This window comes from Amblyraja radiata, chromosome 16 (genome assembly GCF_010909765.2).
Source record: "Amblyraja radiata isolate CabotCenter1 chromosome 16, sAmbRad1.1.pri, whole genome shotgun sequence".
Classification (NCBI taxonomy): domain Eukaryota; kingdom Metazoa; phylum Chordata; class Chondrichthyes; order Rajiformes; family Rajidae; genus Amblyraja; species Amblyraja radiata.
The window spans coordinates 46,389,966-46,417,880 of NC_045971.1; the positions used below are offsets into that span (position 1 = coordinate 46,389,966).

General features: G+C 46.7%; 1 protein-coding gene and 1 long non-coding RNA gene across 2 annotated transcripts in view; one reads left to right on the forward strand and one right to left on the reverse strand.

Annotated features, from left to right (window-relative positions):
* The window catches only part of LOC116982292 (zinc finger protein 850-like), a gene marked incomplete at its 3' end in the record, with an annotated part of 382,079 nt that overhangs the window by 295,554 nt on the left and 58,610 nt on the right, over positions 1-27,915 (reverse strand). The window lies entirely within an intron of this gene.
* On the forward strand, positions 15,741-27,748 carry LOC116982201. The gene is made up of 3 exons (XR_004414395.1): positions 15,741-15,751; positions 23,712-23,714; positions 27,534-27,748. It is a non-coding gene; the product is annotated as an uncharacterized LOC116982201 (long non-coding RNA).

Below are 27,915 nucleotides of genomic sequence, written 5' to 3' on the forward strand. Positions count from 1 at the left end.
AGCTTGTATTGGAGCCAACCAGGGGGAAGGCAATTCTGGATTTAGTGTTTTGTTTTAAATTCTGAGTTTATGTAATGAATTGGATTTGATAAAGGAACATGAGGTCAAGGAGCCATTAGGAGGTAGTGACCATAACATGGTCAAGTATAATCTACAATTGGAGAGGGAGAAGAGTGGATCGGAGGTGTCAGTGTTACAGTTGAATAAAGGCGACTATGAAGTCATGAGGGAGGAGCTGGCCAAAGTTGACTGGAAAGATACACTAGCAGGGTGACAGTGGAACAACAATGGTAGGAGTTTCTGGGAATAATACAGAAGGTGCAGGATCAGATCATTCCAAATACGAAGAAAGATTCCAAGGGGAGTAAGGGGCGACCGTGGCTGACAAGGGACGTCAGGGACAATTTAAATGTAAAAGATAAGAAGTACAACATAACAAAGATGAGCGGGAAGCAAGAGGATTGAGTAATGTTTAAGGAGCAACAGAAGATAACTAAAAATACAATACGAGGACAAAAGATGAGGTACGAAAGTAAGCCAGACAAGAATATAAAAGAGAATAGTAACAGCTTCTTTAGGTATGTAAAGAGGAAAAAATTGATAAAGACCAAAGTTGGACCCTTGAAGACTGAAAAAGTTGAATTCATTATGAGGATCAAGGAAATGGCAGATCAGTTGAACAGGTACTTTGGATCCGTCTTCAATAAGGAGGACACTCCTGATGTAGTAGGAACTGAAGGAAATCCACATTAGGCAAGAATTAGTGTTGGATAGACTGATGGGACTGAAGGCTGATAAATCCCCAGGGCCTGATGGTCTGCATCCCAGGTTACTTAAGGAAGTGGCTCTAGAAATTGTGGATGCATTGGTGATCATTTTCCAATGTTCTATAGATCCAGGATCAGTTCATGTGGATTGGAAGGTAGCTAATGTTATCCCACTTTTTAAGAAAGGCGGGAGAGAGAAAACAGGGAATTATAGACCAGTTAGCCTGACATCGGTGGTGGGGAAGATGCTGGAGTCAATCATTAAAAGATGAAATAGCAGCATTTGGATAGTAGTATCAGGATCAGCCCAAGTCAGCATGGATTTGCGAAGGGGAAATCATGCTTGACTAATCGTCTGGAATTATATTGAGGATCTAACGAGGAAAATGGACAAGGGAGGGGGGCCAGTGGACGTAGTGTACTTGGACTTTCATAAAGAATTTGATAAGGTCCCACATAGGAGATTAATGGGCAAACTTAGGGCACATGGTATTGGGGGTAGAGTGCTGACATGGATAGAGAAGTGGCTGGCAGACAGGAACCAAAGAGTAGGGATTAACAGGTTCCTTTCAGAATGACAGGCAGTGACTAGTGGGGTACCGCAAGGCTCGATGCAGGGATCGCAGATATTTACAATATACATCAATGATTTACTGTAGATGAAGGGATTCAAAGTAACATTAGCAATTTTGCAGATGGCACAAAGATGGGTGGCAGTGTGAACTGTGAGGGATGATGCTATGAGAATGCAGGGTGATTTCGACTGGTTGGGTGAGTGGGCAGGTGCTTGGCTGATGCAGTTTAATGTGGATAAATGTGAGGTTATCCACTTTGGTAGCAAAACCAAGAAAACAGATTACTATCTAAATGGTGTCAATTTGGGAAAATGGGAAGTGCAACGGGATCTGGGGTTCCTTGCGGATCAGTCAATGAAAATAAGCAGTTTGTTGTGTTCAAGAAGGAACTGCCATTGCTGGAAAATCGAAGGTACACAAAAATGCTGGAGAAACTCAGCGGGTGCAGCAGCATCTATGGAGCGAAGGAAATAGGTAACGTTTCGGGCCGAAACCCTTCTTCAGACTGATAGGGGTGGCAGGGAGAAGGAAGGAAACAAAGGAGGAGGAGGAGCCCGAGGGCTGGGGGATGGGAGGAGACAGCAAGGGCTAACAAAATTGCCAGAGTGAGCAACACCGGAAATTGGAGGAACAGCACCTCATATTCCGCTTGGGGAGTCTGCATCCGGAGGGGCATGAACATTGAATTCTCCCAATTTTGTTAGCCCTTGCTGTCTCCTCCCCTCCCTTAGCCCTCGAGCTGTCTCCTCCCATCCCCCAGCCCTCGGGCTCCTCCTCCTCCTTTGTTTCCTTCCTTCTCCCTGCCACCCCCTATCAGTCCGAAGAAGGGTTTCGGCCCGAAACGTTACCTATTTCCTACGCTCCATAGATGTTGCTGCACCCGCTGAGTTTCTCCAGCATTTTTGTGTACCTAATGAAAATAAGCATGCAGGTACAGCAGGCAGTGAAGAAAGTGAATGGCATGTTGGCCTTCATAACAAGAGGAGTTGAGTATAGGAGCAAAGAGGTCCTTCTGCAGTTGTACAGGGCCCTAATCAGACCATTGTGTACAGTATTGGACCCCTAATTTGAGGAAGGACATTCTTGCTATTGAGGGAGTGCAGCGTAGGTTTACAAGGTTAATTCCCGGGATGGCGGGGCTGTCATATGCTGAGAGAATGGAGCGGCTGGGCTTGTACACTGGAGTTTAGAAGTATGAGAGGAGATCTTATTGAAACATATAAGATTATTTAGGGTTTGCACATGCTAGAGGCAGGAAACATGTTCCCGATGTTGGGGGGAGTCCAGAACCAAGGGCCGCAGTTTGAGAATAAGGAGTAAGCCATGTAGAACGGAGACGAGGAAACACTTCTTCACACAGAGAGTTATGAATTCTGTGGAATTCTCTGCCTCAGAGCGCTGTGGAGGCTGGTGCTCTGGATAGTTTCAAGAGAGAGCTAGGTGGGGCTCTTAAAGATAGCGGAGCCAGGGGATACTGCAGATGCTGGTTTGAACCAAAGATAGACACAAAATCTGGAATATCTCAGTGGGTCAGGCAGCATCTGTGGAGAAAAGGAATGGGTGACATTTAGGGTCGAGACTCTTCTTCAGACTGAGAGTCGGGTGAGGGGAACGAGAGATGTGGAAGACATTTGAAAGCAGATGATGATCAATGAATAGTAGATTGGTTCGTTCGAAGGTAGATACAAAATGCTAGAGTAACTCAGCGGGACAGACAGCATCTCTGGAGACAAGGAATGGGTGACATTTCAGGTCGGGACCCTTCTGCAGACTAGAATGGTTCATTGTTGGCGGGGGAGAAGATGACAACAAGGCATACAACCAGTAAAATTAATCAGGACAGTGTAATCAAACCCGAAACATCACCTGCCCCTTTTCTCCAGGGATGCTGTCAGTCCCACTGAGTTCCTCCAGCCTTTTATGTCTATCCTCGGTTTTTCCTTGATCTTTGACATTGCCCTGCATGGTGAATAGAGCTTTTGGTATACAGGCCTTGTTTTCTCAGGACCGCATGATGGTGGGGAGGTCAGTACCCCTGATGGACCGGGCAGTATCCACCACCTTTTATAATCTCCTTCTTACCTGGGGTTTCGAGTTGCCGAACCTGGCCGTGATGAAACCATTCAAAGATGCTGCCATGTACAGGTCCACCACCGATTTTCCGGCACCAAGTTGGCCGTGGAAGTGGGCAATTGGAACATATCTGCCGGCTCTGGTCGCGGGGGGCAAATTCATCCCGCCGATCAACATGTAGAGGAACCAACGAGAGAGCAGGCTATTTTAGACTGGGTATTGAGTAATGAGGAAGGGTTAGTTAGCAGTCTTGTTGTACGTGCCCCCTTGGGCAAGAGTGACCATAATATGGTTGAGTTCTTCATTAGGATGGAGAGTGACATTGTTAATTCAGAAACAATGGTTCTGAACTTAAAGAAAGGTAACTTTGAGGGTATGAGACGTGAATTGGCCAAGATTGACTGGCAATTAATTCTAAAAGGGTTGACGGTGGATATGCAATGGAAGACATTTAAAGACTGCATGGATGAACTACAAAAATTGTTCATCCCAGTTTGGCAAAAGAATAAATCAGGGAAGGTAGTGCATCCGTGGATAACAAGGGAAATCAGGGATAGTATCAAAGCGAAGGATGATGCGTACAAATTAGACAGAAAAAGCAGCATACCGGAGGACTGGGAGAAATTCAGAGACCAGCAGAGGAGGACAAAGGGCTTAATTAGGAAAGGAAAAATAGAGTATGAAAGAAAACTGGCAGGGAACATAAAAACTGACTGCAAAAGTTTTTATAGATATGTGAAAAGAAAGAGATTAGTTAAAACAAATGTAGGTCCCTTGCAGTCAGAAACAGGTGAGTTGATCATGGGGAACAAGGATATGGCGGACCAATTGAATAACTACTTTGGTTCCGTCTTCACTAAGGAAGACATAAATAATCTGCCGGAAATAGCAGGAATTGAGTGAAATCCAGGTTAGCCGTGAAGTGGTGTTGGGTAAATTGAATGGATTAAAGGCCGATAAATCCCCAGGGCCAGATAGGCTGCATCCCAGAGTACTTAAGGAAGTAGCTCCAGAAATAGTGGATGCATTAGTAATAATCTTTCAAAACTCTTTAGATTCTGGAGTAGTTCCTGAGGATTGGCGGGTAGCAAACGTAACCCCACTTTTTAAGAAGGGAGGGAGAGAGAAAACGGGGAATTACAGACCAGTTAGTCTAACATCGGTAGTGGGGAAACTGCTAGAGTCAGTTATTAAAGATGGGATAGCAGCACATTTGGAAAGTGGTGAAATCATTGGACAAAGTCAGCATGGATTTACAAAAGGTAAATCATGTCTGACGAATCTTATAGAATTTTTCGAGGATGTAACTAGTAGCGTGGATAGGGGAGAACCAGTGGATGTGGTGTATCTGGACTTCCAGAAGGCTTTCGACAAGGTCCCACATAAGAGATTAGTATACAAACTTAAAGCACACGGCATTGGGGGTTCAGTATTGATGTGGATAGAGAACTGGCTGGCAAACAGGAAGCAAAGAGTAGGAGTAAACGGGTCCTTTTCACAATGGCAGGCAGTGACTAGTGGGGTACCGCAAGGCTCAGTGCTGGGACCCCAGCTATTTACAATATATATTAATGATCTGGATGAGGGAATTGAAGGCAATATCTCCAAGTTTGCGGATGACACTAAGCTGGGGGGCAGTGTTAGCTGTGAGGAGGATGCTAGGAGACTGCAAGGTGACTTGGATAGGCTGGGTGAGTGGGCAAATGTTTGGCAGATGCAGTATAATGTGGATAAATGTGAGGTTATCCATTTTGGTGGCAAACACAGGAAAGCAGACTATTATCTAAATGGTGGCCGACTAGGAAAAGGGGAGATGCAGCGAGACCTGGGTGTCATGGTACACCAGTCATTGAAAGTGGGCATGCAGGTGCAGCAGGCAGTGAAGAAAGCAAATGGTATGTTAGCTTTCATAGCAAAAGGATTTGAGTATAGGAGCAGGGAGGTTCTACTGCAGTTGTACAGGGTCTTGGTGAGACCACACCTGGAGTGTTGCGTACAGTTTTGGTCTCCAAATCTGAGGAAGGACATTATTGCCATGGAGGGAGTGCAGAGAAGGTTCACCAGACTGATTCCTGGGATGTCAGGGCTGTCTTATGAAGAAAGACTGGATAGACTTGGTTTATACTCTCTAGAATTTAGGAGATTGAGAGGGGATCTTATAGAAACTTACAAAATTCTTAAGGGGTTGGACAGGCTAGATGCAGGAAGATTGCTCCCGATGTTGGGGAAGTCCAGGACAAGGGGTCACAGCTTAAGGATAAGGGGGAAATCCTTTAAAACCGAGATGAGAAGAAATTTTTTCACACAGAGTGGTGAATCTCTGGAACTCTCTGCCACAGAGGGTAGTCGAGGCCAGTTCATTGGCTATATTTAAGAGGGAGTTAGATGTGGCCCTTATGGCTAAGGGGATCAGAGGGTATGGAGAGAAGGCAGGTACGGGATACTGAGTTGGATGATCAGCCATGATCATATTGAATGGCGGTGCAGGCTCGAAGGGCCGAATGGCCTACTCCTGCACCTAATTTCTATGTTTCTATGTTTCTATGATCGGCACAGAAGTCCCGATGAGGTTAAGATCAGCCGCCTCACCCGGCCTGGGTACCACATTTACGGGGGGAGTCCCGGGGGCATTTCAAGAGTGCACTCGCAATTTTGTCTGGACCACTAATTGCCGCAGAATCGGTGGTGGACCTGTACATTGTGTTTGTTTGCGCATGTGCACTGCTTGATGTTAGTGTTTGAGGTACTTTTCCCGGGGCTGGGATGAATAGCCACTCATGGATTCATTCTACACTGGATAATCACATATGAACCCTGTTAGAGGAAAGATGTTGTCAATCTGGAGGAGAGGGAGCAGAGAAGATTTACGAGATGTTGCCAGGACTCGAGGGCCTGAGCTATAGGGAGAGGTTGGGCAGGCTAGGACTTTATTCCATGGAGTGCAGGAGGCTGATCTTATAGAAGTGTATAAGATCATGAAAGGAATAGATTGGGTAAATGCACAGAGTCTTTTACCCAGAGTTGAGGAAATCGAGAACCAGGGAACATAGGCTTAAGGTGTGGGGGGAAAGATTTAATAGGAACCTGAGGGGCCACTTTTTTACACAGAGGATAGAAGGTGTGTGGAGCGAGCTGCCAGAGGAGGTAGTGGACCATAACAATATTTAAAACACATTTGGATGGATAGGGCAAGTTTAGAGGGATATGTACCAAATACAGGCTGGTGGGACTAGTGTAGCAGAGACATGTTGGTCGGTGTGGGCAAGTTGAGTTGAGAAGCCTGTTTCCACACTGTATCTCTCTTTGAGCAGGTTCTTCGAGTTATAAATTCACCGCTACTATCGAACTATCCATGTGAAACCACTGGCTTACTATTTTAAGCTATTTCCGTACATCACACAGAGGGGAAATAATGCAGAGTTCAGGCAACCGATGAAGTAATCAATTATTCCTACTCCGCAGCACGTTCCGTGTAATAATGAAATAATTGACACTCTGTTCCATTATGTGGCCATTTAGAATGCGCAAGGTATTTTTGGCTGCAATCTTTCGTAAGTAATGACTGTGCCACATTCTCGACAAAGGGTTTTGTGCAGCAATTATATCCTGTCACTTCACCTTCCACATGGCCAATTAAACTTTACGGCCTTGTCGATTTATGAGCTTTTGATTTGTATAGAGATTTACTTTGGTAGTCCGAAGAAGGGTCACCCGAAACGTCACCCATTCCTTCTCTCCAGAGACGCTGAGTTACTCCAGCTTTTTGTATCTATTTACGATGGATGTTGCCAGGACTTGAGGGCCTGAGCCATAGGAGAGGTTCAGCAGGGTTGGTGTGCAGGAGGGTGAGGGGTGACCTTAGAGAGGTGTACAAGACCGTGAGGGGAATAGATAAAGTGAATGCAGTATGTTACGCAGGGTTTGGGAACCAAGAACCAGAGGACATAGGTTGAAGGTGAGATGGGAAAGATTTACTTTCAGACCCGAAACGTCACCTGCCCCTTTTCTGCAAGATGCTGTCTGTCCCGCTGAGTTCCTCCAGCCTTTTGTGTCTATCTTTGGTTTTTCATTGATCTTTGACATTGCCCTCCATGGTGAGTAGAGCCTTTTGGTCCCAGAGCCTTTCTGCATTATCCTCCGAGACTTTACTGGAGAACCTACCTGATCTCCCGGTTGCTCAACACTTAATTCTCCTCCCATTCCCACACTGACCTTTCTGTCCTCGGCCTCCTCCATTGTCAGAGTGAGGCCCAGCGCAAATTGGAGGTAGGGTTTGGACGATGAAATTGAAATTAGCTTCCTTGAAGTTGTTGCCAGGAGATCTGTTTGAAGAAGATTAAATAATTGAGTGGGTTTAGCGTGAGCATTGGCTGCAGCTCACTGCATTGGTCATAATTAGCAATGTTGGATCCATGTAAACATGTATGATTCCTGAGGCCTGTCATTAGGGTGGTTGGAGGTATCCAGTTGTCTGTTTCACAATTGCTGCTAGTCAGAGGGTGGTGATTGTGTGGAATTCTTTGCCACAGAAGGCTGTGGAGGCTGTCAATGGATATTTCAAAGGCAGATATATGTAGATTTTTGTTTAAGAAAGAAACTGCAGATGCTGGAAAATCGAAGGTAGACAAAAATGCTGGAGGAACTGAGCGTGTGAGGCAGCATTTATGGAGAGAAGGAATAGGCGAAGTTTCGGGTCGAGACACTTCTTCAGACTGACAGAGATAGATAGATGTTTGATTAGTGCGGGTGACAGGGGTTATGTGGAGAATGCAGGAGAACGGGGTTAGGAGAGAGAGATAGATCAACCATGATTGAATGGCGGCGTAGACTCGATGGGCCAAAGTTTATTATTGTCACGTGTACCGAGGTACAGTGTAAAGCTTTTTTGTTGTGTGCTAACCAGTTAGTGGAAGGACAATACAGGATTACAATCAACCCATCCACAGTGTACAGATATAGGATTAAGGGAATATCGATTAGTGCAAGGTAAAGTCCGATTTAAGATAGTCTGAGGGATAGTTTAAGAATAAGGGGTAATTCATTTAGAACGGAGATGAGGAAAAACTTTTTCACACAGAGAGTTGAGAGTCTGTGAAATTCTCTGCCTCAGATGGTGGTGGAAGCCGTTTCTCTGGATGCTTTCAAGAGAGAGCTGGACAGAGCTCTTAAAGTTAGCGGAGTGAAGGGATATAGGGAGAAGGCAGGAACATGGCATTAATTGTGGATGATCGCCATGATCACGATGAATTGTGGTGCTGGCTCGAGGGGCCGAATGGCCTACTACTGCACCTATTGTCTATTGTCTTCAATGAATAATGATGAATGAACAAAAATGTTATTAGCCAAGTAGGTCCACATAGAAGGAATTTACATTGGTGCTTTGCTCGCAGGTAACAACAAGATATTCAGTAGACAATTAAAAATAACATATTATAATTCAAACATGCGAAAATAAAGTACCGGAGTAAAAAGAGGCTGCGGTCTTTTGGCTGTTGATTAGAGTTACTGCTCATGGGAAGAAGTTGTTTTTATATCTGACTGTGGCAGCTTTGATAGTCAGAGTTGCCTCCCAGAGGGAAGTGATTCAAAGAGTTTGTGGCCGGAGGTGAGAGCGGCAGAAAACATCTGCCAATGCAGTAGATGGTAGGTGGGGACTGCTCTCTGGTTGGTGATAGGATGGTTAGAACATAGGACAGTACAGCACAGGAACGGGCCCTTCGGCCCACAATGTTTGTGCCGAACATGACGCCAGGTTAAACTCTCATCTCCCTGTACATGATCCATATCTCTCTCTCCCCTCTACTTCCACATGCCCACCTAAAAGCTTCTTAAACACCCCTGTCATATCTGCCTCCACCACCTCCCCAGGTCAGGCATACCAGGCCCCCACCATACCAGGCGCATCCCCATTAAACTTTCCCCCTCTCTCCTTATAACAATACCCTCTAGTCTTGGACATTTCCAGCCTGGCGTAAAAAGAATCTACCCTAACTGTGCCTCTCATAATTTTATATCCTTCTAACTGGTCTCCTCTCAACCTCCGACATTGCAGAGAAAACAATGCAGGTCTATCCAACCTCTCCCTGTAGCTGAAGCCCTCGAATCCAGGCGGCTTTCTGGTAAAACATTTTGTTTACAAAAAGTTAGAACCTTTTCCTCATAAAACATTTTGTGCTGCGCACGTCGGTCTAACGCGTTCTAATGAGGGGTGGACGCACGGAACTGCAGATGCTCGTTTACATAAAAAGACAAAGTGCTGGAGTAACTCCGCAGTCGCTGGGGGGCCTGGTCTGGAGAAAGGCAGGTTTGTGATCCTTAGTGGAGGTCAGGTAAGTGGAGGAGCTTTGATTGAGCGTGTGGATCCTGTGGAAGGATAAAGTGAAGCTGAGATCTATGGAGTGAGCTGACCTATTCCAGCACTTTGTGGCGCAGCGGTAGAGTTGCTGCCTTACAGCGCCAGAGACCCGTGTTCGAACCTGACCACGGGTGCTGCCTGTACGGAGTTTACATTCACCCTGTGACCACGTGGGTTTTCCCGGGTGCTCTGGCTTCCTCTCACACTCCAAAGACGTGCACGTTTGTAGGTTACTTGGCTTCTGCAAGTCGTAAATTGTCCCTGGTGTGTAGGATAGTGTGTGGGGATCGCTGGTTGGTGTGGACTCGGTGGGCTGAAGAGCCTGTTTCCGCACTGTATCTGTAAAGTTACTCAAATAAGACTTGGCTGCTTTTTAACCAGTCGTTGTGTTATGCAGAAGCAATACATTACAAGTGAAGCTTTGCATGTTGCAAGTACATCACACCAATATTTAGTTTAGTTTACGTTAGAGAAACAGTCCCTTTTGCCCACTGAGTCTGTGCCGACCAGCGATCACCCCATTCATTAGTTCTATGCTACACACTAAGGACAATTTACAGAAGCTAAATAACCAATAACCCAGCACATCTTTGGGATGTGAGCGGAAATGGGATATGACAATAAAACATTCATGACTCTTGAAACCGGAGGAAACCCACGTGTTCACAGGGCGAATGTGCAAACACCGCATGGACAGCTCCTGAGGTCAGGATCGAACCCTGGTCTCTGGATCCGTGAGGCAGAAACTAATCTCATGATTTTATACACGTCTATAAGATCACTACTCATCCTATATAGAGGATGGGAGCAGCCTGGGTTGAGGATAGAACTGAAAAGTTAGATTGGAAATATCTAAATTCCTATCCTTACTGTTTTGTTTTCCAGCGGAACGAATCATTACAATCCACCCACTTGATGGGCAAGGCCTCCCGACTGACATAATTTCTCCGCACCATTTTTTGCTTGCCTTGCTGCCTCAACAATCCCAAGGACCACAACGACACCATCTCGGGGACTTCCAGCAGCTCCACAACGTCACTTCTTGCGTACAAGTGGAACGAGAAAAATTGCATCATCCACGTCAGCCTCGAGAACGGCAATGGGAATGTGTACAAAAGCATTGTGGTAGGTGCATGGCATTCTTCCACGGCTCAGATACTACTTTATAGCAGAGATACAGCATGGAAACAGGCCCTTCGGCCCACTGATTCCGCGCTGACCAACGATTGGATAGGATGCACTAGTTCCTGCATGCTAGGGACAATTTACTGAAGCCAATTAACCTACAATCCCGTATATCTTTGAAGTGTGGGAGGAAACCGGGGCACTGGTGTTAGTCAGGGGTTATGGGGAGAAGGCAGGAAAATGGGGTTAGGAGGCAGAAAAAGATCGGCCATGATTGAGTGGCGGATTAAGCTCGATGGGCCGAATGGCCTAACTCTGCTTCATTGAACATATGAGCACCCGAAGAAAATCTCATGCGGTCACAGGGAGAACGTACAATCTCCCCACAGACAGCACCCAGTCAGGATGGAACCCGGGTCTCCGGTGCTGTACGGCAGAAGATCTACCATTGCTGCAATATATTTGTGACTTCTGAATAAAAAAATTGGAAATGTGAAAAGTTGAAAACCCAGGAGCTTGTTTCCATGCTGTTTAGCTCAAAGTCTACAACAGGCGCAAACTTTAATGAGATTCTGGTTTCTCTCATAAGGTGCAAGAGTCAGAGGATATAGAATGACACAGTGCGGCCCTTTGGCCCATCTTGCCCACACTGGCCACATATCCCACCTGCCTGCATTTGGCCCATATCCCTCCAAACATGTCATGTCCATGTACCTGTCCAATTGCTTCTTAAACGTTGCGATAGTCCCTGCCTTAATGTCCTCATCTGGCAGCTCGTTCCATACACCCGCCTCAATGTGAGAGGGGTAAGATTTAATAGGTAAGATTTAACAGGTACATGGATAGAAAATGTTTCGAGGGATATGGGCCAAATGTGGGCAGAGAGAGGGAGGGGAAGAGAGGAGGGAGAGAGATAGAAGGGAAGAGAGCGAGAAGGGAGGTAGAGAGCCAGGAAAAAGAGAGAGATGGACAGAGTTGGTTCCTGGGAGAGAGACAGCGATTAGCGATCTAAGGGAGAGAGGGGGGAGAGGGGGGAGGGTGAACAACTCCAGGAACAACTCTCCCTAGACTGCCCCACTCCCTTCTTGTGCAGCGGGGAAATATTGGCAATTTTCCAATCATCAGGAACCACTCCTGACTCCAATGATTCTTGAAATCTCACCATCAATGCCCCCACAATCTCTAATGCCTCCTCTATCAGAACCCTAGGGTATAGTCCATCCTGATCAGGTCACTTCTCCACATTGCTGGTGTCTTCCACTGTGAAGACTGATGCAAATAATGTTATTCCACTCCTCTGCCATTTCTTTTGTTCCCCATTATCACTTCTCCTGCATTATTTTCCAGTGGTCCAACGTCCATTCGTGCTTTTTCCAGCTTCGCACCATAGCTAAAATCAAACCATTCCTCTAATTTGGCGACTTTGAAAAGACCATCCACGCATTCATCTCCTCCCGCCTGGACTACTGCAAGATTGCAACTCCCTATACACTGGCATCAGCCAATCTTCCCTGTCCCACCTGCAACTGGTCCAAAACCCCGCAGCGAGTCTTCTAAAGGGTACCTGTAAAAGGGACCACATCACTCGATCCTGGCCTCTCTCCACTGGCTCCCAGTACGGTACAGAATCAACTTCAAGCTCCTCTTATTCGTATACAAAGCCCTTAACGGGCTTGCCCCTCCCCCCATATCAAAAACCTTCTAACCCACCATTCTACCTCCAGGTCCCTCAGGTCGGCCGACTTGGGGCTACTGACTATCCCGCAGTCCAGTTTTAAGCTCAGGGGTGACCGAGCTTTTGCGGTTGCAACACCTAGACTGTGGAACAGCATCCCTCTCCTCATCAGAACTGCCCTCTCCATCAACTCCTTTAAGCCACGGCTCAAAACCTATTTCTACTCCCAAGCGTTTCTTGAAGTCCTCTGAGGGGGCGCTGAAAACAGTTTATGTATGTATTGTTAGATCTATGTACCACTGTATGTAGCACGTTAGTACCTGCACTGATGTAAAGCACTTTGGTCAACGAGAGTTGTTTTTAAATGTGCTACAGAAATAAAATTGACTGACTGACTGACTTTCTTACTCCTAATATAGCTGAAGAAACCCTTGCTATCCTCTTTTCTTCTGCAGTTGTATAGGGCTCTGGTGAGACCACATCTCGAGTATTGTGTACAGTTTTGGTCTCCTAATTTGAGAAAGGACATCCTTGTGATTGAGGCAGTGCAGCGTAAGTTCACGAGATTGATCCCTGGGATGGCAGGACTGTCATATGAGGAAAGATTGAAAATACTAGGCTTGTATTCACTGGAGTTTAGAAGGATGAGGGGGATCTTATAGAAACATATAAAATTATAAAAGGACAGGACAAGCTAGATGCAGGAAAAATGTTCCCAATGTTGGGCGAGTCCAGAACCAGGGGCCACAGTCTTAGAATAAAGGGGAGGTCATTTAAGACTGAGGTGAGAAAAAACGTTTTCACCCAGTTGTGAATGTATAGAATTCACTGCCAGAGGGCAGTGGCGGCCAAATCACTGGATGGATTTAAGAGAGAGTTAAATAGATCTCTAGGGGCTAGTGGAGTCAAGGGATATGGGGAGAAGGCAGGTACGGGTTATTGATAGGGGACGATCAGCCATGATCACAATGAATGGCGGTGCTGGCTCGAAGGGCCGAATGGCCTCCTCCTGCACCTATTTTTTATGTTTCTATTATTGTATTATTAGCTAGCTTACCTTCGTATTTCATTGATTCACCCCGTATTGCCTTTTTAGGTACCTTCTATTGTTCTTTAAAAGCTTCCCAGTCCTGATTCCCACTAATCTTTGTAATTATGCCGTCTCTTTCAGTTTAAAACTGTCGTTGACTTTTCTTCTGTCACACTGGCTTCTTTCTCCCCCTGGAATCTTTCTTCCTCTTTGGAATGAAATCAGCCGGATTCTTCCGAATTATTCCCACCAGACATTCCTGCCATTGCTGTTCCACCGTCATCCCTTCCAGGGTCCCTTTCCAGTTAGCTTTGGCCAGCTCCTCCCTCATGCCTCTGTGGTCTCCTTTGCTCAGCTCCAATATCGACGCATCCGATTTCACCTTCTCCCTCTCAAATTACAGATTTCAAACTGATCATATTGTGGTCGCTACCTCCTAGTGGTTCCTTTATCTTGACTTCCCTTATCAAATCCTGTTCATCACACAACACTTAATCCAGAATTGCCTTTTTCAGGGTCGGCTCCGTTACAAGCTGCTCTAAGAATCCACTCGGAGGCACTCTTCAAATTCCCCTTCGTGGGGTCCGGTATCAATCTGAATTTCCCAATCTACCTGCATGTGAGGCCCGGGCTGTCGACGAGGGAGGAAGGACGGAGCCGCGACTCGAGAGGCTAACAGAGGCTAAGAGGTTTGCCACGCACTGCAAGGGAGCAGTGGACCAGACAGGAAGAGCGGACGGAATTACCACTAGACAGCCAAACCAGTAGGTAATTTACGGCTGGGGTGAGTACTTTCCCATTTATAGGAGGTAGAAATATATAAATAAGGGGTGTATCAATACAGTATCCGGGTAGGGGATTCTTAAATAGGACCAGTTAATTACTTATATAAGATGGGCGGCCAGGAGATGTGCCAATACTGTGAGATGTGGGAATTTGTCGACACCATTGATGTAGATGATCCCTACAGCTGCAGTAAGTGTTTGAGGCTAGCGGAACTCGAGCTCCGCATTGATGAGCTGGAGACCCAACTTCATACGCTGCGGTACATCAGGGAGGGGGAGTGTTACCTGGATGTTTTGTGCCAGGGGATGGTCACACCGACCAGTTTAATTAATTCAGTAGTTAGTGAGCAAGGAAAGGAAGGTGTGGCCATAAGCGAGGCAGGTAGGGGGAACCAGGAGGAGATGCGGCAGGAGCCACAGCCCTTGTCCCTGACAAGCATGACCGAGGCTCTTACTCAATGTGAGGACGGGATCAGGGGCTGTGGGAGGGATGAGCAACCTGGCTGCAGCACCGTGGATCAGGGGGCCATTCAAGAGGGGGGAGTTAGAAATGCCGTTGTAATAGGGGATAGTATTATTCGGGGGGTAGATAAGGTTCTCTGCGGCCAGCAGAACATGTCCCGAAGGCTGTGTTGCCTACCCGGTGCTAGGGTTAAGGATATCTCTGCGATGCTGGAGAGAAATTTGCAGAGGGAGGGGGAGGATCCAGTGGTCGTGGTCCATGTGGGGACCAATGACATAGGAAGGACGAGGAAGGAGGATCTGCTAAAGGAGTTTGAGCAGTTAGGGAATAAATTAAAAAGCAGAACCTCGAGGGTACTGATCTCCGGATTGCTACCTGAGCCACGGGCCAAATCGGCGAGGGTACGTAAAATTAAAAAGCTAAATGCGTGGCTCAAAGACTGGTGTGGGAAAAATGGGTTTGGTTTCTTGGGCCACTGGCACCAGTACTGGGACAGGGGGGGATCTGTTCTGTAAGGACGGACTTCACCTGAACGGTGCTGGGACTGGGGTCCTGGCAAATCATATAACTAGGGCAGTAGAGAGGTCTTTAAACTAAGTAGCGGGGGGGAGGTATCAAGGGGGGTAATAACGGCAGGGGTAGAGGAAATAGAGCAGGGTATCAGTGGGGAAACGGAAAATCAAAATGTGACAGGAGGATCCAGAATGTGTGAAGATAAAGCTCTAGATGTAAAAGGGGCAAAAACAGAAAGGAAGGGTAGTAAAAATCATCTGAAAGTGCTTTATCTAAATGCACGGAGTATTCGAAATAAGATAAATGAATTAACGGTGCAATTAAATATATATATAGTTATGATATCGTGGCCATTACGGAGACATGGCTGCAAGGGGATCAGGACTGGGAGTTAAATATAGAGGGGTACTCGACAATTAGAAAAGATAGACAGGAAAGAAAGGGAGGAGGGGTGGCCCTTTTAATAAGGGAGGGAATAACGGCAATAGAGAGGAAGGATATTGCGTTGAAGGATCAGGATAGTGAAACAGCTTGGGTACAGATAGAGAATAACAAGGGGAAAAAAACACTAGTGGGTGTAATTTATAGACCTCCAAATAGTTGTGACGCTGTTAGTCAGAACATAAATCTGCAAATAGTTGACGCATGTAAAAAGGGAACTGCTGTAATCATGGGGGACTTCAATTTTCATATTAATTGGGCAAACCAAACTGGGCAGGGTAGACTAGAGGAAGAGTTTATAGAATGTATTAGAGACGGGTTCCTAGAACAGTATGTCACAGAACCGACAAGGGGGGAGGCAATCTTGGATCTGGTCCTGTGTAATGAAGTAGGATTAATTAAAAATGTCATAGTTAGGGACTCGTTGGGAACAAGTGACCACAATATGGTCGAATTCCATATTCAAATAGAAGGGGAGCAGGTTGAAACTCAGGCTAGGGTACTTAGTCTAAATAAGGGGGATTATGAAGGTATGAGGACTGAGCTGATCAAAGTTGACTGGGATAGCAGACTCAAGAATAAGACGGTACATGAGCAGTGGTGTACGTTTAAGGATCTACTGTATAACCTTCAAGAAAAATTTATTCCTATGAAGAAAAAAAGGGGTAAGGGTCAGCCATGGCACAGTAAAACTATAAAGGATAGTATTCGGCTGAAGGCAAGGGCATATAAGGTAGCCAGAGATAGTGGGAGGGTAGAGGATTGGGAAGCATTTAAAGGTCAGCAAAAAATAACTAAGAGATTAATTAAGACGGGGAAAATAGACTATGAAAGGAATTTAGCGAACAACATAAAAACTAATAGTAAGAGTTTTTATAGCTATATAAAAAGAAAAAGGGTGGCTAAGGTGAACGTTGGTCCATTGGAGGGTGAGACTGGAGAGTTGTTGGTGGGGAACATGGAAATGGCAAAGGCATTAAATGAGTATTTTGTATCAGTCTTCACCATAGAAGACACAAAAAATATTCCAACGCTGGATAAACAGGGGGTGGTAGGAATGGAGGAGCTAAATACTATTAAGATCACCAAGGAGGTGGTATTAGGGAAATTAATGAGACTGAAGGAGGATAAATCCCCTGGGCCTGATGGATTACATCCAAGGGTCTTGAGGGAGATAGCGGTGGGGATTGTGGATGCATTGGTGATAATTTTCCAAAACTCCCTGGAGACAGGAACGGTCCCAGTGGATTGGAAAATGGCCAATGTAACACCTATATTTAAAAAAGGAAGTAAACAGAAGGCGGGTAACTATAGACCGGTTAGTCTAACATCGGTGGTGGGTAAAATGTTAGAGACAATTATTAAAGAAACACTAACGGGGCACTTGGATAAACATGACTTCATCGGACAGAACCAGCATGGTTTTGTGAAGGGGAAGTCCTGTTTGACGAATCTGCTCGAATTCTTTGAGGAAGTAACAACCCGGGTGGATAAAGGGGAACCGGTGGATGTGGTATACTTGGACTTCCAAAAGGCTTTTGACAAGGTGCCACATAAGAGACTATTGGTAAAAATAAAAAATTATGGGATTGGAGGTAATATATTAGCATGGGTAGAGGATTGGCTAACAAATAGGAAGCAGAGAGTGGGGATAAATGGTTCATACTCGGGATGGCAACCGGTAACTGGCGGGGTTCCGCAAGGGTCGGTGCTGGGACCCCAGTTGTTCACAATTTATATAAATGATTTGGAGGAGGGAACCAAGTGTAATATATCAAAATTTGCGGACGATACAAAAATGGGAGGAAAAGTAGGGGATGAGGAGGATAGGAAGAGTCTGCAAAAGGATATAGATAAGTTAGGTGAGTGGGCAACAACTTGGCAGATGAAATTTAATACTAATAAATGTGAAGTCATTCACTTTGGGAAAAAAAATGATAGGGCAAGTTATTTTCTAAATGAGGAGGAGCTGCGTTGTAATGCAACGCAAAGGGATCTAGGGGTAGTAGTACATGAATCACTAAAAGTTAGTATGCAGGTGCAGCAAGCAATCAGGAAGGCCAATGGAGTTTTGGCCTTTATTGCTAGGGGGATTGAGTATAAAAACACGGAGGTCTTGCTGCAGCTGTACACAGTATTAGTGAGACCACATTTGGAATACTGTGTACAGTTCTGGGGTCCATACTTAAGAAAGGATGTACTAGCCCTGGAGGCAGTGCAGCGAAGGTTTACAAGATTAATTCCTGCAATGAGGGGATTGACATATGAGGAAAGGTTAAATAGGCTGGAACTCTACTCTTTGGAGTTTAGAAGAATGAGAGGCGATCTCATTGAAACATATAAGATCGTGAGGGGCCTTGATCGGGTGGATGCACCGAGGATGTTCCCAATGATCGGGGAAACTAGAACTAGGGGACATAGTTGCAGAATAAGGGGGGGCTCTTTTAAAACTGAGATGAGAAAGAACTTCTTCACCCTGAGGGTGGTTAATTTATGGAATTCACTGCCCCAGGGAGCAGTGGAAGCAGAAACATTAAATATATTTAAATCTAAAATAGATGGTTTTTTAGCTGCCAAGGGGATAAGGGGCTACGGGGAGAGGGCAGGGATATGGACCTAGGTATGGTTAGTATAGTAAGACCTGAGTGATCTCCTGGACAAGTATCGATCGCCTGGATTGGGGTCGGAGAGGAATTTCCCGGATTTTTTTCCCGAATTGGACCTGGGTTTTTATCCGGTTTTTTGCCTCCCCCAGGAGATCACGCGGTTCTTGGGGTGGAGAGGGGAGATAGCGGTATAAAGGGGAGGGTAGTGTCTTGTGTTCTGTGTCTTGTGTCTACTGTTTGTAGGTAAGGGTGTCTGTTTAGTGTTCAGCCATGAGCGAATGGCGGTGCGGGCTCGACGGACCTGGTGGTCTACTCTCGCACCTACTTTCTATGATTCTATGTTGAAATCTCCCGTGACCCACCTTTCTTAGATGCCAATTGTATCTCCTGGTGTATCTGGTATCCTATATCGTGGCTTCTGTTTGGAGGCCTGTAAATAATTCCCATTTCTTATAGACAATAGATAATAGGTGCAGGAGGAGGCCATTCGGCCCTTCAAGCCAGCACCGCCATTCAATGTGATCATGGTTGATCATCCCCAATCAGTACCCCGTTCCTGCCTTCTCCCCATAGCCCCTGACTCCGCTATCTTTAAGAGCCCTATCTAGCTCTCTCTTGAAAGCATCCAGAGAACTGGCAGAGAGTTCCACAGACTCACAACTCTGTGAGAAGAAATGTTTCCTCGTCTCCATTCTAAATGGCCTACCCCTTATTCTTAAACTGTGGCCCCTGGTTCTGCACTCTCCCAACATCGGGAACATGTTCCCTGCCTCTAGCGTGTCCAAGCCCTTAACAATCTTATATGTTTCAATGAGATGCCCTCTCATCCTTCTAAACTCTAGAGTATACAAGCCCAGCCGCTCCATTCTCTCAGCATATGACAATCCTGCCATCCCGCGAATTAACCCTGTAAACCTACGCTGCACTCCCTCGATTTCTTGAGCTGGAGGGTGGTGAATCTGTGGGATTCATTGCCGCAGACGGCTGTCATTAGTTATTTTTAAGGCGGAGATTGACAGATTCTTCATTCGTACGGGTGTCAGGGTTATGGGGAGAAGGCAGGAGAATGGGGTTGAGAGGGAGAGATAGATCAGCCATGATTGAGTCTAAGAAGAAAAAAATCATCGTCTATATCTCTCGTTTCCATTATCCGTAACCAGAGTGAAGAAGGGTCTTGACCCGAAACATCACCCATTCCTTCTCTCCAGAGATGCTGCCTGTCCCGTTGAGTTACTCCAGCTTTTTGTGTCTAACCATGATTGAATGGCGGAGTAGACTAGATGGGCCGACTGGCCTCATTCTGCTGCTCCCTACGGCAGACCCCTCTCTGCCCGGTGATGCATAAACTCGGTGCGTCAACGGGCAGCTGCGGCCGCAGGAACACCTTCACTGATGAGCGGGGACCAGGTTGACAAACGGCTCCACTCTCCCCGGGGATTCACGGTGGCACAGCGGTAGAGTTGCTGCCTTACAGCAAAATGCAGCGCTGGAGACCCGGGTTCGATTCCGACTATCGTGAGTAAAGGCAAAGATAGATACAGAGCAACGGAGACGCGCTGTACCTCCTCTCTACCCCCTCCCTATCAACCTCCCTCCTACTACTTTCCCCCTCTCCTCTCTCCCCCCTTCTCTCCCTAACCTGCTTCTCTTTACCTGCCCCTCCTCTCCTCTCCCCGCTCCCTCCTGGGCGTGAGGCCCCGCCTCCCCAAGCATGCGCGCGCAGCCGCAAGGTGCTCGCTCCCGTCCACCGCCAACTGCCGACGCTCGCTCGCGCCCCCCCACGATCTTTGCCCCCAACTGTATTACACTCGCTCCCGGGCCCCACAACTGTATTACACTCGCTCCCGGGCCCCACAACTGTATTACACTCGCTCCCGGGCCCCACAACTGTGTTACACTCGCTCCCGGGCCCCACAACTGTATTACATTCGCTCCCGGGCCCCACAACTGTATTACACTCGCTCCCGGGCCCCACCACTGTATTACACTCGCTCCCGGGCCCCACCACTGTATTACACTTGCTCCCGGGCCCCACAACTGTATTACACTCGCTCCCGGGCCCCACAACTGTATTACACTCGCTCCCCGGCCCCACAACTGTATTACACTCGCTCCCGGGCCCCACAACTGTATTACACTCGCTCCCGGGCCCCACAACTGTATTACACTCGCTCCCGGGCCCCACAACTGTATTACACTCGCTCCCGGGCCCCACAACTGTGTTATACTCGCCCCCGGGCCATCGCCATCGTCGTCCGTTAACCTCCCCCCCCCCACACTTTCTCCCTCCCCTCCCCTCCCCCCACTAACCGTTGATCGCCGCTGTTAACCGCTCCTAAGCTGACAGCTGTAGGCGATGGTAAAGCGGTAAAAGCATGAATGTAAACTAGCAGCCAAGTTGCTGCTGCATTGACACCGTGTGCCCGCTCTCCCCCTCTCTCCACCCGGGATCCGAGCGCGTGTGTGTGGCCAGAGCGCGGGGCCGCGAGCGACCAACTGTCAACGCGCTCCCGCTCCCTCAGCCGTTGACGCCCGTTATTTCCCGCGTTTCCAGAAGGTTCTTCACCAACGGCCGTTCATTCGGGCTTCGCTTCTCCACAACGACGTTCACATTCCCATCATTATTTGATTTAAACCATTTTAAAAAGGTCAACGCTTTTCTTTTTTTTCCAAACATAGGCGACTTTTTCAATATTTATTTATATTTGAATAATTATTTTTAACAAGATTATTGCATAAATGTTTGGAAACTTCGCGCTTATTTGATTCGCTGATTAGACTGAAATTGCTTTTCTTTAATTTACATGAAACAATTAATTTTTACAAAATTGCTTATTTGTGAATTTTAACATCCCCACTGCTCTCTCATAATTTCTTTTTCAAACTTATCCATTAAGATGGAACCGAATGTCCAGAGTTTTTGACATTTTTGATGATTGTTCCTCAGTTCATCAATGGATGTTTAACACAGCAATCACACCAATCAATTAATCAATCAATCAAAACTTTATTGTCATTGAGAAATACATCAATAAATGCAAGTCTGAACGAAATTTCGTTGCATCTGGCTCCCCGTGCAACATAAAATAGCAAAAGGATAAAATGGATAAAAAGTTAAAATGGGTAAAAAGATAAAATAGATAATAGTGGCAGCACATTACATGGCATTCAAGAGTCTGATGGCTCGGAGGAAGAAGCTGTTGCATAACCTGGCCGTTCTGCTCCTTATACTACGATATATTTTGCCCGGGGGCAGCAGAGTGAGCAGTCCATGATGGAGATGTGTAGGGTCCTTTATAATACTGTTGGCCTTAGACAAGCAACGTTTGCACGCAATGTCCCCGATTGAAGGAAGAGAAGTCCCAATGATTTTTTTTTCTGCACACAAAAGTTTAAAATGCTGCCTCAGAAAAAGCTTCAAGGACACATCAAGTGACATGTAAAATCTTTCCAGTTGCATTTGCTTTTTGGATAGAAAGTTGTTGGTGCTGTTATCATGCTTCCTGACAAACCTTGCAGGTGGATTATTTGCTGCAAGATATACAACCACAGGCCTGTACATCTACAGCATATGTATGAGTTCCAGTTCAATTAGTGAGTCAATTATTGAGTAAATGATGATTGCCAAGATATTGATGTTTGATGATTTGGTGCCGGTTATGGCATTGAGTATCAAGGTTATGTGGTTATATATTCTGCCTTGTGGCAAATTATCTTTACTTTTCTGTTGTTTGACATGAGTGTTACTTTCCACTTTGGTCTATTGACGAGTTATTTGTAAGCATTGACTGCATTTTCTCAGGCGTTGCAGTCGATTTGACAATTCTGTAACCATCAGTGATTATCAACTTCGCATCTTAAGATGGATGAAAGGTCAGTATTTGAAAATATTTGGGCCCAGTGCAGTGTTTTTTTTTAATCCTTGATACATATGTACTTCCGTTTTATCAGAATGCCCTAGTACCATGCAGTTCAAATGCTGCCTTTTTGTCTACAGCTGTCACTGTAACCTCATTTCTCCATCCCAGATATTTAGACTCAACGTCTTTGGGATTTGCGAGAAATAAAGCAAGGACAGCATGGAACAAGCGACACAACAAGAAGTTGATAGAAAACACCTAAATACGTATACAATAGCAAATCTCTTTATTCATATGTTGTTGAATTGATAGATAATTCCTGCATCCGCCCACCTGTGACTGTGATGTCCCTGTAGATGTCAACTCTCTGTGCTCAGCCCCTTCCCTATTCCCACTTCCGTGTGAACATCATTGCTTGCATCAGGTGCACATGCACTGTCAGGGCATCATATGTACGTCACAGAAGGCTCACAAACCTTTTTGTTCCTTTGAAGTAGAGGCCACTGAATCACCTCCCCAGTTGCCACCTTCAGCCATGATGAAGACAGGCTTTCACAAACTCTGTAGCTCTGGAATAAACATTAACAGAACAATCAGGTGACAATTGAATGTGAAAGACGACATTGTCTTGCAAACCAACAAACACGATTACAGTGCAGCGGAGATGTGGAAAACACCCCATCCAAACAATAGACAATAGACAATATGTACAAGAGTAGGCCATTCAGCCCTTCGAGCCAGCACCGCCATTCCAATAGGCAATATGTGCAAGAGTAGGCCATTCAGCCCTTCGAGCCAGCACCGCCATTCAATGTGATCATGGCTGATCATCCACAACCAGCTCGGCCGACCGGAAGCACCAACAGGTGGCAACGCGTACGAAAGCACTGCCGGGGACACAGAGGTGGGTTACAGGCCAGGTTAGAGCTAGCCCTACACAGGCTAGCGATTCCTAGCCTTTTCCTCGCCAACGTGCGCTCACAGGCAAACAAAATGGACGAACTCCGGCTAAGGATCACCTCCCACAACTGGATCCAAGACTGCAACATCCTGATCTTCACGGAAACTTGGCTCAACATCGACGTTCCTGATAGCGCCATCCAGCTAACAGGGCGCCATTTACTCCGAGCGGACAGGACAACAGACTCCGGTAAGACCAGAGGTGGGGGTCTGTGCATTTATGTAAATAAAGCATGGTGCACGGACTCCACCATCATCGAGAGTCACTGCTCAGCTAACCTTGAGTTCCTCTTGGTTAGATGCAGACAGTTCTATCTGCCCAGAGAGTTCACCTCCACTGTTGTGACTGCAGCCTATATCCCTCCTGATGCTAATGCCAAGCTTGCAATGAAAGAGCTGCATACTGCCATTAGCAAACAACAGACTCACAACCCCGAGGCGGCCTTCATTGTTGCGGGTGACTTCAATCACTCTAACCTGAAGACTGTACTCCCCAAATTCCACCAACATGTCTCCTTCGCCACTAGAAAAGACAAGACACTGGACAAAGTCCACACTAACATGGCTGAAGCTTACAAAGCCGTCCCCCTCCCCTACCTTGGTCAGTCTGATCACCTTTCATTGTTCCTGCTCCCTAAGTACTCCCCACTCATCAGCCGGGTTAAACCCACTGTGAGGACAGAAAAAGTCTGGTCAGAGGAAGCGGACTCCACACTTCAGCAGTGTTTTGGAAACACTGACAGGAAGGCGTTTGCAGCCCAGGCCACCCTTGACTCCCACACGGACATTGATTCCTACACATCCTCTGTTCTGGACTTTATAAACTCCACCATCAATAGTGTCACCTCCCTCAAACGGGTGACCATATTCCCGAATCAGAAGCCATGAATAAACAGCGAGGTCAGGCTACTGCTGAAAGCACGGGACACCGCTTTCAGGTCAGGCGATGCTCGAGCCTACAGTTCATCCAGGGCTAACCTGAAGAGGGGCATCAAGAAGACCAAGCACTGCCATAAGCTCAGGATTGAGGAGCACTTCAACAACAACTCCGACCCCCAACGCATGTGGCAAGGCATCCTGGCCATCACGGACTATAGACCCACCAACACCACCTCCACATCCAGCAACGCCTCCTTCCTTGAGGAGCTTAACCACTTCTAAGACTGCTTAGACAGGGACAATCTAGAGATAGCCATCAAGGCTGTGCTCCCTGCTGATCACCAACCCCTCACACTCACCCCCTACGACGTGTACGTGGCACTGAGTAGGACTAATGCACGTAAGGCTGCTGGCCCTGACGGCATCCCCGGGCGCGTCCTCAGTGCCTGTGCTGCGCAGCTGACAGACATCTGGACTGACATCTTCAACCTGTCACTTGCCCAAGCAGTTGTCCTCACGTCCCTTAAAACTACCTCCATCGTGCCAGTGCCAAAACACTCCACTGCGGCAAGCCTCAACGACTTCCGCCCAGTTGCACTTACTCCCATCATCACCAAGTGCTTCGAGAGGCTGGTCCTGGCACACCTCAAAGGCTGCCTACCCCCCACACTGGATCCCTATCAGTTTGCCTACCGCAAGAATAGGAGTACAGAGGATGCCATCTCAACGGCACTTCACTCCGCACTCCCCCACCTCGACAACAGAGACACTTACATAAGAATGCTGTTCAACGATTACAGCTCAGCATTCAACACCATTATACCCTCTGAACTCCAAACTCGGTGACCTGGGCATCGACCCCTCCCTCTGCAACTGGATACTGGACTTTCTAACCAGTCTGTTAGGTTAGACAAGCACACCTCTTCAACCCTCACCCACAACACCGGCGTTCCACAGTGTTGTGTGCTGAGCCCCCTCCTCTACTCCCTCTTCACCTACGACTGCACACCTGTACATGGTACTAACACCATCATCAAGTATGCAGATGATACAACAGTGATTGGCCTCATCAGCAACAATGATGAGTCGGCCTATAGGGAGGAGATCCAGCTCCTAGCAGCATGGTGAGCTGACAACAACCTGGCCCGTAACTCCATGAAGACCAAGGAGCTCATTGTAGACTTCAGGAAGTCTAGGGGCGGCACACACACCCCCATCCATATTAACGGGACGGAGGTGGAACGTGTTTCCAGCTTCAGGTTCCTGGGGGTCAACATCTCCGATGACCTCTCTTGGACACACAATACCTCGACACTGGTGAAGAAGGCTCACCAGTGTCTCTACTTCCTGAGGACACTAAAGAAGGTCCATCTGTCTCCTCAGATTCTGGTGAACTTCTACCACTGCACCATCGAGAGCATCCTTACCAACTGTATCACAGTATGGTATGGCTACTGCTGTCTCCGACCGGAAAGCACTGCAGAGGGTGGTGAAAACTGTCCAACGCATCACCGGTTCCTCACTCCCCTCCATTGAGTCTGTCCAAAGCAAGCGTTGTCTGCGGAGGATGCTCAGCATCGCCAAGGACTGCTCTCACCCCAACCACAGACTGTTTACCCTGCTCCCATCCGGGGGGCGCTACAGGTCTCTCCGTTGCCGGACCAGCAGGTCCAGGTACAGCTTCGTCCCTGCGGCTGTTACACAACTTAACTCTGCACCTTGGTGATTGTCAATCACCCCCCCCCCCCACCCCCCCCCGCCAGACGCTCCTCCCACTGTACGCACATAAATAGATTTCTTTATTGCTCATATTTATGTTGCTCTTCTAGGGAGATGCTAACTGCATTTCGTTGTCTCTGTACTGTACACTGCACAATGACAATAAAGTTGAAACTGAATCTGAATCTGAGATTGGGGCACTGTCAGCCGAAACGGTTGTTATGAGGATAATGGTGCTACAGAATGGTATGGCCTTAGATTTCATTCTGGCCAAGAAGGGAGGCACCTGTGCTGACATTGGGCAAGACTGCTGTACATATATTCCTGATGATTCCTCCAATATTACTGATCTGGCAGCCCATATCAAGAAGGAGATAACTGAGATCCAAGGTGTTGGGGAAAGTCTGGTTGGCGATCATGACCAGGGGATGTGGAGTTGGTTTAATGGATGGGGCTCCTTTTGGGGTCTCTTGTGGCATTATGGGATTATTATTCTGATCATTATAATCGTTGCTGTATTGCTTTACTGCCTGGCACCATGTATTCACCAATGGCTGGCTTCTTGCTACATTATTGGATCAATTGATTGAGACAATCAAAAGGGGGGAATGTGAAAGTCAGTGCGGTTATTCTCCATCTTATTTAGCTTATGTAGTTATATTTGCTATTAACCTCCATTTTGTACACAGCATGCTGGTAACAGTTTAAAATATTGGCCAATTTAGAAGCTGCAAAAGCCTGTGAATGCTCAACACAGAGCTTGTAATAAAATGACCTTCACTAACTAAAGGGAACAGAGATAACGGCCGTTCCCAAACATCTCGTTTCTTTGCCATATCAGTGTTCTGTCTGGAGGTTGCAATCAATACAATACTGCTTTCTTGCCTATGCAGCTGGGCCATGTATCTCTATACTCCCATATCTCTTTAATGTTATTTGAGGGATCTCATTGTATGTAACTGAGCCCTTTGTTCACTTATGCCTACGAACCATGTGACTAATGTTGTTTTATCAGTATAAAGATACATGTAATTTCTCTGTGTAGTCAGTAGAGGTGTAGCAGCTTGCGAGTGTGCATCTGAGTGCACACTACTGGCTGTGTCCTATTTTCACCCGGGTGACAGAGTAAAAGTTTGTTCAACGAGACCTTTGACTCTTTGAATTATTATTCTACTCAACAAGTTTCACCAACTTTAACAGAACAGCATATGAACAGGCCTTTTGGCCCATAAAGTCCGTGCTCAACATGATGCAAAATTAATCTCATCTCCTCTGCCTGCAACGTGACCCGTACTGGAGCCTGGGGCCGAGGGGATCGGTGAGGAGATCGTGGGCGATCCTGCGGCCGGTGACCCGAGGAGGCGGAGCCCGAGGCCGAGGCGTGCGGACGTGGTGGGGGGAGGGGGATGTGAGTCAGCAGTGAGTGAGGCAGGGAAGGAGGTCTGGGCGCCCTCTGGTCCTCCGGCTGTAGCGCCACCTGGCGGCGGGAGGCCGCGGTGCAAGGGTACAAGGATGGAGTTAAAGGGAAAGACAGGACAGGAAAAGTGAAGACAAACACCAGAATTAACGGGGCAGGAAGGGATAGGAGAGTAAGGCCAAGTGAAATAGGAATGGATGTGAAAGGTGAGAGGAGTAATGGATGAAAAGTATTATATATGAATGCACAAATAATAAGAAATGAAGTGGACGAGCTTGTGGCTCAGTTAGAAATTGTCAAGTATGATGTTGTGGGAATTACAGAGTTTCCTTCGGAACAGAATTGCTTCTACCAGATCCTCTTTCATTGAAGCCCTTAAATCTGATTTAATTATTTTCAGTGCGGAGAACAGTCTTTCCATGCCGACCTGAGTTGGAGGTATGGCTGTTACTATCATAGCTGCAAATGTTACTATTTCAGGTTGTAGGGATGACGGGGAATTATAGACCAGTGGTGGTGGGAAGATGCTGGAGTCAATTATTAAAGTAGTAATAACGGCAAATTTAGATAGCAGAGGAAAAAGTTTATTAAGACCAAAGTTGGACCCTTGATGACTGAAAAAGGTGAATTTATTATGGGGAACAAGGAAATGTCAGATGAGTTGAATAGGTA